The 22704-nt window shown below is 31.6% G+C and overlaps 1 long non-coding RNA gene across 1 annotated transcript; it reads right to left on the reverse strand.

Annotated features, from left to right (window-relative positions):
• Nucleotides 1–2148: 2148 nt before the first annotated feature.
• LOC145101036 (uncharacterized) lies at nt 2149–22704 on the reverse strand. Its single transcript, XR_013705433.1, has 3 exons — nt 22418–22704; nt 5538–7120; nt 2149–5242 (listed from the first exon to the last, which is right to left on the reverse strand). It is a non-coding gene; the product is annotated as an uncharacterized LOC145101036 (long non-coding RNA).

A 22704-nucleotide genomic window follows, 5' to 3' on the forward strand; every position in this document is an offset into this window, starting at 1 on the left:
ACTTCTTAGTGCATTAAAGCAGTGTATTTGGAGTCTGTTGTACCCCTTTATTTGTTGGGTTTGACACGCCCAACAGTGAGCTATAGGACCAATTATGCAAAAAATCTAAATGTTGAAATGGAAAATACTTGGCGACTATGTATTACAAAACCCCGACACGCTTAAATGTGTCAAACAAAACATCTCTAACCATATCATCTCTATATTTGAATCCCGTGAGTTCTTTATAGTGAATTGCATGTTCTCCAAAAGAGTTGAAACATGCCTTGCGGCACACCGAACATATCTCGTCGACTGGGAATATTGGGATCATGAGACGATATTTGAGGATAGTATGATACTCGATAGGAGACATATGTTCGCCATGCCTATCTATAGGGATAGCTAGAAGAAAATCTTGACCATGTAGAACACATAAACACTAGAAAACTGTTTTTTTGCCGAGCTGTCAAGTCAAGATGCATTTCCATATATTGAACAATTTTACTAAAAGGGACACACACCAGCGTTTTCTGGGATTTAAGAGCGGTTGTGTCCTTAGTTGTAAAACCGCTAAAGTTAATATCAGGAAGCTTGTAACGAAGAGAAGCCAAGACACAAGTATAATCAGAATTCATACCATATACGTCACTATCCCATAAGATGTGGCCTTGCAATACCCAAAATTGGTCCCTTGAGCAACAAAAGCATAAGAGGTAGCATCTACTGCCGAGTATAAACTCAAACCACCAAACCTAATGAGTAGGGAAGAAATTCACCATTGTATGTCACCAAGGAAAGGGCCATCACAATGTCCTCGATCGCCCACCGTAACTCATTGTCAAAGAACAATGTCGCCTCCTTCATGTGAACGGGTTGACACATCCTCAGCCCAAAGAAAAGTTTAACAATGCCCAGAGACGATGCCTCAATTAGAGACAAAAAAATAAGTAAGTTTACGTTTATTTTTTTGTCAAAAATATTTTTAAAATAAGGGGCATATGATCTTTTTGAGAGACAAGGGCATAATCGGAATTTGACAAATGTTAATTTTGGTTTTAATAGTGTGCAATTTCATCCAAGAAACCACTGGTTTTAGTAAGCATTCGGTTTCATCCATTAAATCTTTAGTTTTAGTAAGCATGAGGTTTCATCCATGATTTAGCATTTGGTTATGGTATCATGAATTTAAAAAAAAATAAAAAAATAACAAAATAAAAACTACTTTTAAAATGAATCAAGTTTGAAGGGGAGTGAAAAATGCTTTCTTCAAAATTGTTGTAGTCCGGATGTTTTTCCAACTTGTGGTGGCGTAAATATGTGGTGGAGGTAGAATTTAGGTTTTTGTGTGTATGTTAACTAAAGTAAACATTAGAGAACTTGATAAATAAGACATTAAAAATTAATCTATCTCACCATTTCTCTTATCTAAAATTACTTACATCTCTCTTATTCATATGTTGAGAACCACACAATTATTGCTCTCTTCGTTATGGTCATCTCTGATTGTTAAATCAAATTCGAATATAATGAAATGAAATCATATGCTTTATTGTTATTATCCTTATTGCTCACTTTCTAATTGGAAATCCTCATCTTTGCAGCGTGATTGTGTCACATATAAATAAAAAGAAATGTATATATTTTATTTGTAATTTTGATTAATTTTTTTTTTATCTATTTTCGTGGAATCTCCATTGTAATTAAAGGTGTGTATTCTATTTGTAATTTTGATAAAAGTATCTTTGTAATCAATTTTAATATTAGATTTAAGTTCAACTTTGGTTTCATTTTTTAGGCATAAGAAACATGACATGCTTATTGAAGCCTATGGTTACATATGCAAGGTATTTTAGAAAAGAAAAACGATTGACCCATGACATTTTAAGGATTAGGGTAACCCCACCATCTTGCTTTACTATTGACATCATTTGTGGGCCGAAAGGTCAAAGCCTTCTATAAATAAATAAATAAATAATAAAAAAAATAAAATAAAATAAAAAAAAGATGTTATGCTAAAAAAAATAGTAGTTGTATATATAATCATTTATGTTGTTAATCTCAAAATTCGTTAATTTTTCTATAGTTTTTGTTTGTTTTCATTTCAACAAAATTGAAATAGACAAATAAACATGATTTGAAGATTGATGTATTATAAAGAAAAAAGAATTTATGCTAAAACCGGAGAAGTTCTCTACCAGGTTCTCATCATTTATTACGCACAATGGCAAAGGTTTAAATACAAGATTATAAGCTTGGTAAACAAGCAAAGAAAAGATAATAACTAAGAGACTAGAAACTAGGAAACAATAAATATAATCCTAATCCTAATCTATATGATGACAATCGGATAATTCCAACATCCCCCCTCAAGCTGGAGCATATAGGTCTCGGACGCCAAGCTTGCCACGTAAAAACTGAAAACGATCCATCCCCAAAGGTTTAGTAAAGATGTTAGCAACTTGATTTCTAGTGTGGATGTAGAGAGGCTTAATTTGACCAAATTCCACATGCTCTCGGACAAAGTAGCAATCCATCTCCACATGTTTTGTTCGTTCGTGAAAAATAGGATTATTGGCAATATGACGGGCAACTTCATTGTCACAATAAAGAGTAGTTGGCCCATATTGCACTAAAAGTAGCCAGCGAAGCCATAATATCTCACTAAATGTAGCAGCCATGTCCCTATACTCAGCCTTGACAGATGATCTAGACACCACAAATTGTTTCTTTGTTTTCCAAGAAATTGGAGCTCCACCCAAAGTAATGAAATAACCGGTTTTAGAACGTCGGATAAATAAACACCCAGGCCAATCTGAGTCACAAAATACATTGAGAGTGAGATTACCGGTAGAAGGCAAGAAGATTCCTCGTCCTGGAGTAGTTTCAAGATAGCGTAAAATTTTGTGAACTGCATTGAGATGAGGTTGTCTTGGAGAAGAAACGAATTGACTCGGAGTGTTAACTGCAAGTGTTGTGTCAGGTCTAGTGACCTGTAAATAAAGCAACCGCCCAATGAGATGTCGATATTTTCCTACATCAACAAGTGGAGAATCAACATCATGTCCAGTTTAATGTTGGTTTCCATTGGAAAATTACTAGGACGACACCCATCTAGACCACTATCGGCAAGAATGTCTAAGGTATACTTCTGTTCCGTTGACTCAGAACCATACCATCTTCTGTACGAGTGGCTTCGATGCCAAGGAAGTATTAGAGGCCCTAAGTCTTTAATACTCAATTTATTGTGTAGAAACAACTTTATTTTAGCAATATGATCACCATTATTGTCGAGGAGGATGATGTTATCAATATAAATAAGAGTTGCAATATAAATGGTGTTAGTTTTAAACAAAAACAAAGAGTGATCAACCCTTGAGTGTTGAAAACCGATCTCCAAGAGAGCTTTTGTGAATTTTCGATATCAATTCCTTGAGGCCTGTTGTAATCCATACATGGATTTTCGTAACTTACATACACGAGTGTCACCAGCCTTTACAAATCCATGGGGAACCTTCATGTACACTTCTTCGTCAAGATCACCATGTAAGAAGACATTGTTGACATCCAACCGGTGAATAATCCATTTCTTTTGAACTGCAACAACTAAAATAGTTCTCACTGTTACGAATTTTGCAACCGATGCAAAAGATTCATGCAAGTTGATGCCTTCTTCTTGTGTAAAACCTCTTGCAAACCTTGCTTTGTATCTTTCAACTTCTCCTGAGGGCTTGTACTTTATTTTGTACACCCACTTGGAATCTATGGCCTTCTTACCGGGTGGTAATTGTGTTAGTTTTGAGAGCTTCGATTTCTTTCTTCAGAGCCTCCTGCCATTGTGGACACTTGGCGGCTTGAGAGAAACATTTAGGTTCTTTTTGTGTCGAGATAGCCATCAAGAAAGCTTTTTGTGAGTTAGTAAAATAATTATAGGACACATAATTAGATAAATGAGTGTACCATTGAGGTCGCTGAACTGTCAAGGGTAAGAGTATGGAAGGCGGCAAATCAACTTGATATTCCCCAAACTTTTGTGGTTTTGTTTGAATCCTTTCAGGTCGTTGATTATTTCGTTGATTTGAGGCTGGATCAATGTTATTTGTGGATCCGTTGTCGGTTTCAAAATGACCAAACCCAGGTCCAATGGAGGTAACGATAGGCTACTGATTTGGCGCATTTGGAGTGCTCCAAGACTCCTCTTCAACTGGCCTAACTTGAGGGTTGGGTTCTACATCTTCTTGATTAAATTGAAAAGATGTAGAATCCTTGAGGCTACCACCATGACTTTTAGTTTTAGTTTGTTCATGATATTGAAATATACATTCAACAAACTTGACATCTCGAGACACAAGAATTTTGTTTTCTTGGATATCAAAGACCTTGTATCCTTTTTGCCTTGGTGGATACCCAATGAAGACACACCACCTCCCTTTTCTTCAAACTTGTCTCTTCTTTTTTATTTTTTTAACGTATACCAAACACCCAAATATTCTCATATGATCATAACCAGGCTTTGTCCTAACAAGATCTCATATGGAGTTTTGTTTTTGATGGAGCGAGACGAAAGTTTGTTTATAATGTGTGTGGCTACCAACACACATTCTCCCCAAAACTCTATCGGCAAATCTCAAGGCTCTTGCAAAATCACGCAAATGCATGTGTTTACGTTCTATGACCCATTTTGTTGAGGGGTATGAACACATTTTGTTGAGGGGTATGAACACGGGACGTTTCAAGTGTCATGTCATTTTCTTCATAGTACTTCACATGGAATTGGAGGCAAATTCTCCACCATTATCGCTTCTAATTCTCTTAATCTTCTTTCATAATTGCGTTTGTATCATGTTGTAAATGGCAATCAAATTTCACCAATGTCAGATTTATGCTTGATTAAATAAGCCCATGTAGATCTACTAAATTCGTCAATGATCGTAAGAAAATAATGAGCCCCCAAGAGTGAAGGGACCTTATAACCACCCCATATATCACAATGTATTAAATCAAAACAAGAAGTTTTAATATTACTATCAAAAAATGGGATTCAGGTTTGTTTTGCCCGTACACAAGAGTCGCAGTTTTCTACGGTAACTACACTAGCAATAGATTCAATTTGTTGTAACTTTGAGGAGTGACCAAGATGCTTATGCCATATTTCTGAATCAATCTTGGCCGCCATGACCGCTACCCTTTTATCCGTTTCTTCCATCTTGTATAGACCTTTCTCACATCTACCCATGCCAATCAACTTCCTAGTAGGTAAGTCCTGAATGAAACAAAAATCAGGAAAAAAAGTCATGAAACATTTAAGACTTTTGGTCATTTTACTAACAGACAAGAGATTGCATCTGAATTTGGGTATATAAAGAACATCTTTTATTTTGATGTTATTTGGAAGATTAGCATTCCCAAATCCTTGAAATGGAACATTATCCCGTTTGGTATGCTAACAGGTACATCATCCTTGGAACTTTTTAAATCAAAAAGAGTAGAATTGTTGCAAGCAACATGATCAGTGGCTCCCGAATCTATCACCCAATGAGCATTAAAAATATACTTACCAGCCATGTTGATCTCAAGATTTTGTGTCTCACTTAGCTGTTTGATCAACTTAGTGTGCTGTTCAAAACTTATCCTCGGTATTGGGCTAATGTTGGCTGCTTTTGGTTTTGGTTTGACTTGTCTTCGTTGATCTAATGTCGTTTTGCATGAACGATTGTCCTGGTAATTAATCCGGATAGCCAATTTTCTCAAGACACCGATCAATGGTGTTACCAACCTTTCCACAATGTTTGCACTTCAAGGCTTCATGATTTTTCTTCTTATTTTGACCTTTCTCAGAATTCTGTTAAGTACTTATTTGATAGGCAGCGGCATCAACAATGACTTTCCTAGTTGTGGTGATATTGCGTTGCTGTTCATCTTCCGCGACAAGACGATAGGTGGTGTCGAGTGATGGCATGGGCTTTGTGCTCAATATTTGAGTTTTAATGGTTCAAAAGAGGTCATCAAGTCCCATAAGGAATTCATAGACTTGTTCCTTCTCTTTTGCCTCAAAAAATCTCTTTCCCATATCACAAGTACATTTACCACATATGCACTTAAGAATGGGTGACACCGATTGGATTTCATCCCATATTCCTTTCATCTTGATGTAGTAGGTTGAAACAGAATCCATTTTTGTCTCAATCCCGTTAGCGTGCGTTTCAATTCATACGCTCGAGGAGAACTTTCTTTACCAAATCTCTCTTCAAGATCATCCCAAACCTCCTTTGCAGTGTTAGCGAATTTGACGTTTCAAATGTCCTTCTCCATGGCTGTTGTGAGCCATCCTTTTATAATGGCATCACTCTACTGCCATTCTTCAACGGTGAGTCGAAAGGTGGTTGAAAGATGGTTCCATCAATGAATCCTGCACAGTTCTTGGCAAACAAAAAAAATTTCATCTCCCTTGACCAATCGGAGTAATTGATGTCGGTGGGGCTTTCGTTCACATGCATCTGTCTAGGGCAATCATTGGGATGAATGTAGTATGGTGAATTTGGATCGAAGGAAGGATTGGTGGTCGAGCTGCTGCCCGGTTCGATGACAACACCATCGACCATGGTGATTTAAGGCGGATCAGCATCTAATACCAATATACCATAAAGAAAACAGAATTTATGCTAAAACTGGAGAAGTTCTCTTCTAGGTTCTCATCCTTGATTACGCACAATGGCAAAGGTTTAAATACAAGAACATAAGCTTGGTAAACAAGAAAAGAAAAGACAATAACTAATAGACTAGAAACTAGGAAACAATCAATATAATCATAATCCTAATCTATATGATGACAACTGGATAATAAAGAAAACAAAATTTATGCTAAAACTGGAGAAGTTCTCTTCCTGGTTCTCATCCTTGATTACGCACAATGGCAAAGGTTTAAATACAGGAACATAAGCTTGGGATACAAGGAAACAATCAATATAATCCTAATCCTAATCTATATGATGACAACCGAATAACTCCAACATATTATTGTTTTTACCCTTCAAGAATGGTTCAAGATCACACATTTTGAATCTCAATTGTTTTTTTTTTAGTATGCAATTGCTGATCTTGATGGTCAAAAGAGGGCACTTGTGGTGGGAGGTGGAAATTCCTGAAAATGGAGTAGCAATGACTATCAGTGATCTGTATACGCTGATTTTCAATATAAGCATGTTAGAGATGATATTTATTACTTGCAATTTGCCCAATAAGTTTCTTAGTTTAAATAGGAACTAATATTTAATGTTTGTAACTTACGGATATTTTATTACAACTGATGAAAACATTCTCATTAGTTGAAATGTTTTTTGGGAAAGGATCCAATGATTCTTTTGGGATGAATTTCAAAATGTTTACTTCATCTTTTTTAGCTAGGTTTTAATTTTCATTTATATTGGATAAATGGATGTAAATTGCAAGTTTAGAACTAACTTGGTTTAACTAAATAAACTTGGAAAAATAATATAAAAATAGTTTGTAAAAAATATAAGAATAATCAACAACTGGTCAAGATTACAGGTAATAGTGCAAAGATTACCGTAGAACAAACTTCATACAATGTTTAGCAGGACATAAATTATCCAAAAAGTATGTAAAAATTCTCTAAGTTAACATATCATATGGTTAATGTTTCTCTCTTTTTTGTCTCTAAAAAAAGTTTTCATCGTGTATTTTATACATACATTCATCACAACCCGCTGGAAATAACCAACGCGATAAAAGATCCAATGGCTTTGTACTTCATAAATGTTTGAGTAAATTATAGTATTGGTCCCTGTACTATATCTATTTTTTGCATGTGGCACAAAAAAACAAAAATCTTTTTTCCTTCTTCATCCTTAATTCCTTGTCTCACTATTTCATAAGTCATAACCTATAGAAAGGGCCCATGAACAAAGTAGATTTTGGGTTAAGACTAATGCACATTCGTCTATAGAGGTAAATTTGAATAGAATATGGCTAATGAATGACTTCTAGGGGTCTGTAATTTTTTTCCTTTTTCAATATACAAATTTTTTGAATGGACGTATCTTTAATCGAGTTCCAAGATAAAAAGCATTCAAATTGGATGGATGCCATAAAATTCAATTTCTCTACACTGCACAGTAAGCTGTGTGCCTCTTTTTGCATTTAAATGACTAAAAAAACACTTTAACTATTTTATCCTATTTGACTTCTGAAGTCAACATATTTTTCTTTTAATTGAGGAACTAATGCATTGTTTATCAAGCTTCCAAGGCCTGATATTTAAAGTTGATTTTAAAAAGATGAGAAAGCCTTTCAACTTAAGGAAGGTCATTGGATGACCATAACCACAAATTACACAAATAAAGGGAGATTAGGAGATTGTATCAACCAGCTACAAAAAAAAAAAAAAGAAAGAAAGAAAAAAAGTGCACGTGACTTTCAATGTTAAGTTTATGATATAGATCCTATGTGACAAAATAGAAAAAAAATTTAAAAATAACTTAATGGGACTTTTATATTAAAATCTTAGCATATGTTTAGGTTGATCATAATATCTCAGTAAAAATAGCTTAATGAGACTTTTATATTAAAAATAACCTAATGTTTGTCTAGGCATCAGAAGATAATTAAATTAATTTTCTCACTCCCATTAATTTTAAGACAATATTTATACCTTCATAGCATTTACATATAATTAAGCCATAAATGGCCGTTTGCATATCCGCTATTATAATAAAACAGTACCTAAGAGTCCACGTGTCAATTGCTCACTCCATTCCCATTGACTTTTCCCGCCCATAATTTCTATGTGAATTTCCTAAATTGCCCAGAAACCTATTATAAACCCCTCAGCATTTCGTCTTCTGAATTTGAATTCAAACAACATAATCCCAATAATTCAAGCATCAAATTACGGTTCCACCTCCTCAAATCTCTCACAGTTTGCTAAACCTTAAAAAAATCTTAATCTAGCCTTTACCACCATACGTCGTTGTTACCACCGTGACTCAAAAATATGTCTCTTCAAGTTGGAACGATATAGCTTAGGTTTGATCGACTAATTTTTCTGCAACACCATAATTGAAGCTTGGTTTGGAGCGACGACAGATCAGAAGGTAAGTTTTGGTTCTCAAACCCTCAGTTCATATTTTCTCTCAATGCTTCGATTTGTACTCATGGTTAATATCTCAAACTCAACCATTTTCCATTTTTCATTTTCAAAGGTTGTGGCGTGCCCTCTTTTTATGTTTATCCCCTTTGTTAAAACTGAATTGAACTTAAAGGAGGTTCATTCACCGGTGGAATTAGGTATGTTTATTGGTCTAAAATTATGCATGTTGGTGTTTTGGGGAAGTGAAAATTGCCTCGATGTAGAAAGAATATCATTTTTAAAGTATGCACAATTGACAGTTTCCTACCATGATTATAGTATTTAAAAATCAAAATATAATGTATTCTTCCTACATTCAATTTTAATTTGGATTCCATATCGGTATAAATTAACAAACAATATAATCTCCTTTTTGAAAATATGTTTTTACAGCATTTCTTTTGATAAACCCATTTTGATTTTGCATCTTCAAATGAAGAAGAAAGTTTCTTTTGATTTCTCATATATTCCTTTATGAATTTCTCAAGTTCGAGATTTTATATGTTGATTACCCTGAGATCATTCCCTATCTCAAATTATATATGTGTTTTGTGTTTGAAATTGGTTGACGATTTCATCTTCAACATTGGATATATGATTACAGGTATATCATAGGTTTTATTATTCTTTTTTCACCAAGTGATTTGACTGGTGAGAAACAAAACCATCTTTATGTATTGATTGTGTAAGTTTTATAACAAATGTTGGCATGATTGGCTTTTATTTCATATTAATGAAAATCTTTTCATTTTTAACATGGACTGGTAAAACAATGCACCATAGGTGTTCGACAAAATGTGTCAAAGAATGATTTCATGTCTTCTTCTAGAGTTAGGATTTTATAATTTCACATTCTGGAAGATTAGTGGCGTTTTACAAAAGATGAATATAAGCCTTATATATTTATTTAAGTTAATCTGATGATTTTTTGATTTCTAAATCATTTAGAAATTTTGGGCCATCACGAAGATCTTTTATGTTAATAGGAAACAAGTGGTCACATTGACTTTTCTAATACATGGAAGAACATTATCCTGTATTGGTATGTGTTTTGATTTTTTATAGTTGTTTTCTAAGGATTACTATTTTAATGACATTTTTTAGTATTGAGTTATCATATTTTATAGGTAGATTTGACATTTAATAAATTTTGTGATGTGTATTTTTACTTCGTGTAAAGGCTAAAGCCCTAAATGAAATGAATTCAGATGCCTAATAATTAGAAAAAACCATCGAATTATTGTGTTTATAAGCTAATCTATTTCATATTCTCCTTGCTATTTTTCAGGTTCTAATCTGTTTGATATGGCTGTTGTATCAATTAGAATAACTACAAAAGAAATCAATTTGAAAACGTAAATAAGTTGAGGCAACAAGGTGTTGGTTGTATAGGATCAAACAGATGGAGATAATTGTTATTTCAAGGTCTAACTGCCGATTTAAGTAAGTAGATTCCCCTTAACTATTTGGTTTTGTATTGATTTAAACGCTAATTATGTGTTTGATCGTATGACAAGCTATTAGCGTGGCATCCATAAATGCAATTTCTGACTACTTTCTTAAAAGGACTAAAGAAAAAGAGAGTGTATAGCCATAGATGAAGTGAACCCAAGAAATATTCTTGAGGTTCCTCTTATTGTTCCAAGTTCAAGAACTTGTGATCATATCAACTTAGGGGGAAGAATTAGAAGATGTAGATGGGTTACGATAAAATGGAGCATTGTTGCATCTCAATATTGGATAATAGAACTGAAAAAACTGAAAATAGCAGGGCCACTTTGTGTGGTGAGTTTATTGCAATACACTTTGAAGACCATTTATGTGATGTCCGTTGGACATCTTAGAGAGCTTTCCCTTGCTGTTGCTTTAATGGCTTTAGCTTCATGTTCTTACTACACTTTCAGTCATTATTTTATTACTAGGTCCCACGTTTATTTCTTTGAACCATGTAAATGAACAATAAAAAAGGGTTTATCCATATATAATAACACTTTTCTGTATTTATTTGAGTTTGTCATGAAATTAGATCCTATGTTATCTGATTCAACATATTTGATTATTGGTTATTTCATAAGACCCACATAGTAAAAAAAAGTAGATATGGTAGAAAGTAGAGACCAACAAATAGTATGTGATATACACATGGCAAACGTGTATATCATATGTCCCCTGAAAATTTGTTTGTAATTATGATTTAAATTTATCAATAGTGTTTTTTATTTTTATCCGTGGTTTCCACGAGTATTAACCTAGTTCTAAATATATACAAAAATCAACTAACCACGTCTTTCACAAATCTACTATAGCTAAAGGTATAATTTGTAATGCGCAGTGTACAATTAACCTCCATACTTAGAATGCACATATTACTGTTCAAATATGGGTTTCACGTGCTCCAGTGTGCTGCGCCTTCACTAAGGTGTATTTTAATTGTTTTGAATTTAACTTAGCCCCTTACACGTTTTATTATAACAACTTAAATCCCTTTTTCTTTCTTTTGTTTCACTTTTTACCCTTACAATTTAATTAACTTGCAATTGAAACCTTTATCTGTTTTCTTTTTTGCTTTCTACCCTTATAATCAATATGTTCTTACCGTCTTCACAATAGATACCTTTTTCTTACTTACCATTTGCGGCCCTTTAACTTTTTATTTTTATTTTTTATCCTAAAAAAATATATTTTTGTAAATACATGTTGAAAGGTCAGTATATACAATGCTACTGACCTTATATATTTTTCTACCAACAAATGCAACGGTACCTATCTTTTATCAATACAATTGTTAAATTCAATTAAAAAATAGACTTAGACCTGTCGCAACGCATGATTAACAAAAAACTATATATAAATTATAACTTACAACACCTCTCATAAAATCTTACAAAATCACTGTGGATAAAAGTGTTGCTTAAAATGCACAATATACAACTTCTTTTATAGTTATGACTATATTTTTATGGATTATTCAAAACCATCGAACTTACAAAAATAGTCTCTAAACTCTTCTCAATTTTATTTATAATTCGCATTATACTACTTCTTTTTACCGTTATGCCCGATATATTCTTATAGATTATTTAAAAACATCAAACTTACAAAAATAATCACTAAACTCTTTTCAACTTTCATAAATCACCCGACGCTAATTTCTTTTAAACATTTATTGTTTTTTGAAATTGTAATATACACAAAAAAAAAACACACATAAAAACCCGCGGCAAAGCACGGGCTAAAATACTAGTATGATACATGCAATAACAACTACTGGCAAATAAAGACATTGAACGGATTTTTTTTTCATATTGTCCTTGAATAATAGTGTTGGGGTTGGATACTTCTAACCTAGCATGACACAAAATCGAAAAACTATTGGCAAATGAGGACATCAAATGGAAGTTGACTTTTCTTGTATTGAACCCATGATTTTTAGAAAATTTAACCCATGCTTTTGACACAACTTAAAAAGGTGTGTACGATTCATTAGAATTTAGTAAATTTAGATGGTAGTTTAACTTTGTTACCCAACCAGTTTTTTGTTGTTTTTCCTATTTTTTATCCCTTTTAAAATACTTAAATTATTCCTTTATTTTTTAGACAACATCATTTATATAGTTCACGAAAACAAAGGCATTTTTAAAATTTTAAAATCAACGACAATTTGACAACCTTATAAGTAAAGAAGTTCAAAGTGTGTAAAAATATAGTGACCATTTCGTTTAAGATGAAAAAAAAGTTACTTGACAATAAAATTTAGGCTATAATTATGTATTTATGCGACCTTTTTTATGAAGTTATATAAAAAAATGGGGTTCTTACCAATTTATGGAATCATTCTAATTTGCTTTTGGTTTTATAACACAAAAATGTTTTTCTTACAAAATAAAGGTAACATCTTCGCATAACTAAATTCATCTCAATAGTAAAAGCTAAAACATTTCAACCAACTCACCTAACCCAACATATATCTCTACAATCCAAATGTGTCAAAAAAAACTATCCAAATATGTCAAAAAAGTTGAGCCTTAAAATCTCCACAATCGTTGCATTTTGTTACATGTTTATTTTTTCCGAATATGACATGTTTTCAAAAGAAAATAATGTTAAGTAGCTTCTTTTTCATCTTAAACAAAATGGTCTGCCGCTTTGCGCGGGTGCTCTCTCTCTCTCTCTCTCTCTCTCTCTCTCTCTCTATATATATATATATATATATATATATATATATATATATATATATATATATATATATATATATATATATATATATATATATATAGAGAGAGAGAGAGAGAGAGAGAAAGAAATTAGGTTCAAATGTTTTCAATAAATATTGAGTGTCTCTAACAACCAATAAAAATTAAGAAAAATAAAATTCAATAATAAATAATAAAATGGTGTAATAGTAATTTTGTCACACTTAATTATGGTAAATATTTAAAACAATTAATATCCTTTAAATTAGGGTGATTTGTTTGTTAACCCTATAAAAACGACGGCCATTCATCACCATCAACATTGTCGTATTCCTTGTTTCTCCTCACCAAGTCCGACAACCATTGTTGCCCCATACCATTGTCGATCACCAACGTCATCATCTTCATATGTTATCGAGGAGAGGTAAACTAATCTAACTTGCGATTCTGGAAGAGATGAGGGGCAGAGATGCAATCTGCACCAACGATGATGCAAATCTTGTGTGTAATCGAACCAACGATGATGCAATTCTGCGAGTCTCAATCTTTCCCGTTCCCATGAAAGGTTTTGCGATTTTTTCCCTGCAGTATTTGATTTTCTATTCTTCTACATCTTGATTGCTTTCAATTCTTCCTCTGAATGTTACTGATTTACGTTTCTTCACATGGATCTTCCATTTGATTTATTCATTGATTTTCGATTCTTTGATTTCCGATTATCCTTCCTGTTGATTTCTGATTTCACTAGTATGCCCATTGTGCTCTCATTCTTCTTTAATTTTAAATATCCATCATTCAAGTTGATTTTGTAATTTAGAATCTGACTTAAATAATGATAGATTGTTCTTGATTTTCCATTTGTTCTTTGATAGTTGATTGTTCTAAATTTGTCTTTGATGAAAAGGGTTAAGCTGGCATTCTGTCAGAATTTGCATGAAAAGGGTTAAGCTGGAGATTTTTTTTTTCATATCAGAATGCAAACACATGTTCATTCTATTAGAATATAAATATTACATAAACCATATGTTGCTAATAATTCTAACAGAATACATTTATACATGTTTTAGAATGTTTATGCATAAAGAAGAAAAGACTATGATTTAAGTGCATTTTGTAATGTATTCTGTTAAAATTTATTTATATAAATGCATTATGTTAGAATTTATCGGAATTTATTGTTTTATTCTATTTAATGCACTAAAAATTTTAATATCTGAAAGTTGATTATGTTTTATTTGTGGATTTAGGTTTTGAAGAAGTTGTCATTAATGTGGAAAATGAAGGAAACATGGAGAACAATAGTGCATTCTAACAGAATGTATTATGTCAGAATTTATAAATTATTTCTTAACAATAATATTCTTTCGGAATGGATTAGTGTTTTTGTTAGATTTTGATGTTTTCTTTTCTTTTTTAACCATTTTTAGTTTTAATCTTTAAGAGTAAATGTAATCCTTAAACCATTGTTTGTCATAATTTTTTTAGAATGAATGTAATAATTGTTTAGTCTTATTATTCTTTACAGATGATTTAAATAGTGATTTTAAAATAATAAAATTTGTATTCCTTGGAAAATATTATTCTTGATAATATGTTGTATAATTCTTTAAGCATGTTTAATATAAAAAGTATCTTGAATGAAACCATATTTTGCAATAATAAAACCGCAAATATATTTACTAGTTTATTGTTGATTTTTTGTCATTCTAGCAGAATAAAATCGGTTATTATTAAAAATAATATTAAAATTTAATTATAATTAATTTAAAAAATTTGGATTTTTAAAAATAAGGGAATTAATGATCCCTTAAAATCCGAAAATTTCCTTTTTTAAAATAGGTTAATTGACCAAATTACCCTTTTGCTAAAAATTTTGTGATTATATGATACATGCTACCTTATTGTAATATCATAGACCCTCAGATCATGACTGTTAATTCTTTTCATCCGGTGGTCTAGATCTGTGCATTCTTGCACACAATAGTTAGTAAAAACAAAATAACCTAAGCCTATATATATATATATATATATATATATATATATATATATATATATATATATATATATATATATATAATGAGCTATAATAATGATATCAAAATGAATTAAAAAAGGCTTTACAATGCCCTTATATCTTTGATACTCCCCCACAACAGGTAGCACTACATGTATCAAGTGGACTATATGCTTTGTGATTACTACTGTGCCATGACAATGTGATACTCTTTATAGTTAGTGGTGTTTTGATTCCTTTTCCTCTAATTGTCACCACAAAAGACTTTCTTTTGGTTTAATGCAATGAATTATAGATAATTGGTATTAACACAAATATGGAGCTTTAAGCCTCTTTATGCAACATACATTGAATTAGGTGTATCCACATTAGTCAATGTTTTTGGAAAAGACACCACAAATGTAGATTTCACATCAACATGAGCCGCCATGGAATGGTAATTTAGTTGTGTAAGCGTCAAACTGGCACAACAATTACCATTTACGCTTTGAGATATGTTGTATCATATATTGATATAGTCATCTTTAGATGTGCCATATATAAGGTTCATATATTTAGCCTTGTGAGAATCAGTATATCCTGATTCATCTGCAAATTCAACATCTAGTCTCCCATTAGGATCCATTTCCCATGATATGACACAATTAAGCAAAAAACGAATAAGGGCGTTTGATCGATTTTTTTCAACGTTAGATACCTGAATATGTTTAATTCATATTTGATTTATTATTTTCAGAGAAGACAGGAAGCTACTAATGGTCATGAGTGTAGATTTAATTGCTAGATGAGACCAATTTGGATGAAAAGACTTAGCAAAAGTAGAAGCAACAACACGTCGGCAAGCCATTCATGTTCTTAATACGATATTGTACTCGACAAAGCTTTTGTCAAAAAAGGTATTAGATGGTGACACCATGAGGGAATAAACATGACCAATTTCATTAATCTAAAAAAATAAGAAGCTTTTATAAACAGACAATTTTAATAATATATAAGTTAACTCATTAGTTTTGTGTAAGGTTGATCGTGTTTCAAACTTTAATTCAAGATATAATATATTAATTTGAGCAACCGTTCCATTTTATACAAAGCAGAGGAATAATAGTTCTATATAACGAATTTTAAAGAAACATCTACGTAACACAGCTGATAGATGGAAGAAAAAATTACCTTTATAAAATGATATATAAATTTGCTCGGCCATCATGAAAAAAATGAGGTGACAAGAGAAAAAAATGAGGTGACAAGAGCAGCTGGATTTTTAATGGACTCGCTTTTAAAAATCCGAACTTTTGCTTATATGTATAAGTGACAAGTAACCATAAAGCATAAAAATCTAATTACATAAAAAACAGAGAGAATTAGTAGAAACATACTTAGTAGAATTTTTGTAGGTATCGACTATGTTGATGTCGTTTGTATTTAGAGCAATAAAATCTAATGGTCTGACATGAGTAATTGTTTTCGTGATTTTGGATGATACAACTAAGGGCTCCTGTTGCCTTCATTGAAACAGCGTTCTCATATTTATCACATAGAACCACTTTTTGGTGGACTAGGATAGTACCTAACCACCTTGTCATACAATATCTATAAACAAAAATTTGATTACTTAGTAGTTTGCATGTCTTGATATTTTTTTACATACAATAAATTAATAAAATTTACCTTCCTTCAGTTTTAGAACACATGTTTGTCACTTTTCTTCTATAAACGAGATGCAGTTCTTCGTGTCTTGAAGAGGAAGCGTTTATAGATGTACCTTACAACATTTAGTTACGCCATAATTGATTACATTTGAGAGGCAAATAGGCAATAACTAATACACTCACCACTATAATTTTACCATCCCCAAGAACTTTATTAATTATTCTTCTATTTGTATTACTTATTGCAACACTAAAAATCCATAGGAAATGTGCATCTCCTGCAACAAAATACAACTTAGGACCAGAACTCCTGGCTGCTTGAAATATTAGTATTCCTATCCACTTTGCATGAAAAAAATCAATTCAAATCGAGTTAGAGGTGATGTCAAATGACCTTTCATTTACAAGTGAAATGGATATAATGTCAACTTCATCGGGTATTACATAATGAAAGGCCTGCAATATATCACTAACCTTACATGAAAACGCATCACAAACTCTATAAACAACAAACCTTGTAAAAGATACCCCTCTAGAAATTCCTTCTACTAAAACTGTAAACGCTTGCTTTATTACTTGGTTCATTAATAATTACCATCTGTATACATTGTTATTCTAATATATAAATACTAACACAACTTTATATTTCTCGCAATCAATCCCCATGACAAGAAGATAACTGGAGGACGTTCATATGTCATGAAAAATTTTGTTAGGGACACAAACGAGCATGGAACTCATGTTTTATTTATCTTAGTTAGGAACTAAGTTTATAAAGCAAGCTATTACGGGCTAGCAGAAGGAATTGCTAAAGGACGAGTACCTTCTGCAATGCTTGTTGTTTACAAAGTTTGTGACACATTATTTTATAAGGTTATAGATATATTGCATGCATTTAAAGATGTAATATCTGATGGAGTCAACATTATATCCATTTCATTAGTAGGTTAATGACCAATTGATATCACCTCTACATAGTCTCAATTGGTGCTTTTCATGCAATGCAGAGACGAATACTAACGATTCAAGCTGCTAGGAGCGTTATTCCTATGTTGTATTCCGTTTTAGGAGATGCTATATAGATCTTTAGTGTTACCGTAAGTAATACATATAGAAGAATAGCTAATAAAGTTTGTCTTGGAGATAGTACAATTTTAGTGGTGAGTGTATTACTAATTGCTTACTTGTTTCTCAGATGCATTCAATTAGCAATTTATAATTGTACATGACTAAATGTTATAAGGTACCTCTATGTAACGCTATCCCTTCAAGTCACAAAGAACTATCTCTCGTTTATAGAAGACAAGTGACAAACATGTTCTCTATTGATTGAAAGTAAATTTTATTAATTTATTGCATGCAAAAGTAAAAATCTCAAGTCATGCAAACTGCTAAATAATCATATTTTTGTTTATAAGTAATGTATGATGTATGACAAGGTGCTTCAACAATTCACCAAAAAGTGGTTCTTTGTGATAAATATGACAACACAATTTTAGTAAAGGCAACATAATCCCTTGGTTGTATCTTCCCAAATCACGGAAACAATTACTCATAAGGGTCAGACCGTTATATGTTACTACTATAAATACAATTGACATCAACATGGTCAAAACCTACCAAAATTCTTCCGAGTATGATTTTTTTGGTACTAAATCTCTTTGTTTTTATTTGTAATTGCATTTTTATGTTTAATGGTTACTTGTCACTTGTATAGACAACCAAAAGCTAAAAAATTCAGCAAAGACATTAACAATCCAACTACTCCTCTTGTGGTCTCCTTTTCTTCCCAAGGACTAAGTAAATTTATATTTCATATTATAAATGTATTTTTTTCTTCCATATGCTTAGCTACTACGCAGATGTTCTCTTAAACTTTCGTTATACAAAACCAACCTTGCTCTGGTTTTCTATAAACTAGGAATAGATGCTCAGATTAAAATACAATATATTGAAGGAAAGTTTGAAACATTATAACCTTATCAAAAAACTTATGAGTTAACTCATATATTATTAAAATTATCCGTCTATAAAAGGTTCTAATTTTCTATGAGATTAATGAAATATGTTATCTTATTTTAGCCTAATGTAACACATCCCGGTGAGTAAATCTTCGCGGCCTATTTCCACATAGCTTCACTTGATACCTTTATTGACAAAAGCTCTATCAAGTACAATATTCTGTCAGGAACATGAATGGCTTGCCCGCATGTTATTGTAGTTGTTGCTTTTGTCAAGTCTTTTCACTCAAATTGGTCTCCTTCAGTAACTAAATTTGCACTCATGACCACGATAACTTCTTATCTTCTCTAAAACTAATAATTGAAATAGGAATTAAACCTATTCTGGTATAAATGCTGAAAATTTTGATCAAACATCTTTATTTCTTTTTTTTTTCTTAATTGTGTCATATTATGAGAAATGGTCATGATAGGAGCTTGTATGTTGAATTTGCATAGGGATCAAGACATTGTCCTCACAAGGCTAAAGATTTGGGTCTTGTACATGATACATCTAAATAAGACTATCACAAGATATGGTGCAACATATCTCAAAACATAAATGATGGTTGTCGTGCCATTTTAACATTTAAATAACTCAATTACCCTTCCATGACGGCTCACAGCAACATGTAATATGCATTTATGACATCTCTTTAGTGACGAATATGGGTACACCTAATTTAATATGTATTGTATTAATACAAGGAGGTTTAAAGCTCCACATCCTTGTTGATCCCAACAATCTCCACTTCACTACATTAAACAAAAAATATGACTATTTTGTGGTGAATATTAGAGATCAAGGAATCAAGACACCACTAACAATAAATAGCATGTCATTGACATGGAACGATGGTAATCACAAAGTCTATAGTCTACTTGTAGTGTATACAGGAAAAGTTACCTCTAGTAGAGGAGTGTCAACATAATGATGTTGTAAAGCCTTTGTAATTCATTTTGTTAGCATTATTATAGTTCATTATATATATATATATATATATATATATATATATATATATATATATATATATATATATAATAGAGGAGCGTCAACATAATGATGTTGTAAAGCCTTTGTAATTCATTTTGTTAGCATTATTATAGTTCATTATATATATATATATATATATATATATATATATATATATATATATATATATATATATATATATATATATATATGCACTGGGAACTATTATTGTCATCAAGCTTTATTGTAAGGTATATACTAGTCTTTTATTTTTCATTTTGTTATTTAAGGATGTAAAAACTATAACAATGTTTTTCTCGTTGATACAAAATTATCTTATTCCTTTGCTTCATCGTCCATGATTAAGCGGTAGATGAATGTAGCTTACATCTTTAACACTTCCACTTAAGCTAAACTATTAAAAAAAGTACATGACAACCTTTTTCTTGAAAAGTTTCAAATGCTGTTGAAACTATCAATTTTTGTTGGAAAAGATTGCATTGTAAAAAGTTAACCGCTACCCTATTTTAAAAGGTTGCATTACCAGATATTTGAATAGGTTTGTGGTTTTGTGATGAGAAGTTTAGTGTTTAGTATTGAAGATTTGTTCCTTTAGTTCTCTTTATTTTGTCTTGTATTGATATCTTTTTGTTTCTAGTTTTTTTCTTGAGTTTTCTTTTCATATAACTTGTTTTGCTGTTAAAAAATGTTTATCGATCAAGTTAAGTTTATATATATAATATGGTTTGGTGAAATCTTCTCTAACAAATGAAGGTTTTTTTTGTCACTTGTCACACTCTTATTTATTTTGTCATATGTCATTTTGTGGTTATTTTGAATTAATTTTTATTCCATATGTAATTTTGTAGTTTTCCTATTTTATTAAATTCCATATGATATTTAAGTTTAATAATAAATGCATATTAATTTCATTAATTGACTTTCCTTATAATTTCAAAATTTTAAAATAAAATCTCATTAATTTGCTTTGATTATTTTATCTAAATGATTTGTTTAAATTTAAAAAAGAAAAAAAAACACTTTAATTTTAGTAATTCAATATGTTTCTTATTTTTCTTATAAATTCAAATTTCTCAAATGTTTATACATATTTAATTGTTTTAAATACACCCATGTAATACATGGGGCTCACACCTAATAGGAATATATACTCCAACTTCAAGAAAATGGACAAACTCGGTCTTGGTCATTGTGTTTCGTTGATATTGCAGAAATGGTGCTTTCGACACACCACGTCAAAAAGATTCCTTTAAATTTCTATAAAATGAAATTTTTACCATTTCTTTTTTCTTTTTCATATTTTATTATTAATTTCCTAACCTACAGGGACCATTTTCGTAAACTAATAGAACTATTAACCTAATTGTGTGTGTCTTTGTTGCAACAAACGTGAAAACCTAATCACCAGCTACACCTTCATTGGAAAATGCAAGCATCGATGTTGTCCTTCATCTCCTCCATCGTTAGACTTCTCCAGCATCATCGATTCGATTCGAAGCTGCAAAATACGGTATCATCGAACCTGAACCCAGATCTTTTGTTTTCACGCTCTCATCAGGAAAACGATAATTTCATCCGGCCTAGGAAAACTAGAGATCTGTTTAATCTACTGAATATTTGTTGTGATCAACTCAAAACCCTTAGAACGAGAAAACCCTAATGTTGAAAAAAGATGATCGAATTTGAATCCATGGCAATTATCAAAGCTTTAAAAACGCAGCTAAGATTTAGAGTAACAACAAAAATCTAATGAGCATAAAGGGAAGAGAAAATCGTATATCTGTATTTAAATCATTTGGTTTTGTTGTCCTTTTATGCCTAAAAAAAACTATTTTACCTTATTTATCCTCTTCTTATTAATTTATTAACCCCTCTCCTTATTAATTTATTAACCCCTCTCCTTATTAATTTATTAACCCCTCTGTACCTTCAACAAACGTGAATTCAAAACTCAAAACTAAAACCAAAATCAACGTAGAAAATAAATTGTGAATTCAAAACTCAAAACTAAAACCAAATCAAAACTTCGTATTCTTGTAATCAAACCTTAAAATTAAACATAAAATGAGCATTTGCATCCAGGCACAAATTGCAAAATCAAAAGAGAATCAAAATCGAATATCTTGATGAAATCTTGTAACAGGGGTGGGCCCTTTATAAGTTTCAGTTACACAGGCTTGTCTTCAATCTACCAAAATAACCTTCCAAATCACTTTTATGCATCTATTTAAAACAAAACAGATTTGGTAATCGATATTAATGACCTAATCAATTTCAAGAGCAGTGGAGAATTGAGGATTTTTTTTTTTACAGTAAGTCATAATTTCTAACCTAGTATTCTTCAACCATTACCAAACAATAATACATAAAGAATTCATAAAGAAAACCTCAATCAGAATTATATTAAACATTTTTATGAAGCCTCAATCATATGACTAACCTGATCTCTCGAAGCTTAATTTTGAGTTGTAGGTCGAATCATGCGCTTCAATTTCAAGTTTCTTCCTTTCGAATTTTCATATTTTATGGCTTTCTTGAGTAGTTGAAGGGAGACGGAACACAGATTACGTTCTAGGGTTTGAAGTCTTTATGGTTTGACAAAACCAAAAAGGAACGACATCAAAGAATAGAAGATGTTGTTGAACGTTAACAATTAAACCCAAAAGTGGGCTTAATTTGTATCAAGAAGAACAAATAACCAGATTTTAGGGAGAAAAAGAAGGGGAA

The sequence above is a fragment of the Lactuca serriola genome, chromosome 4 (assembly GCF_051521515.1).
Source record: "Lactuca serriola cultivar US96UC23 chromosome 4, Lser_US96UC23_V15, whole genome shotgun sequence".
Lineage (NCBI taxonomy): Eukaryota > Viridiplantae > Streptophyta > Magnoliopsida > Asterales > Asteraceae > Lactuca > Lactuca serriola.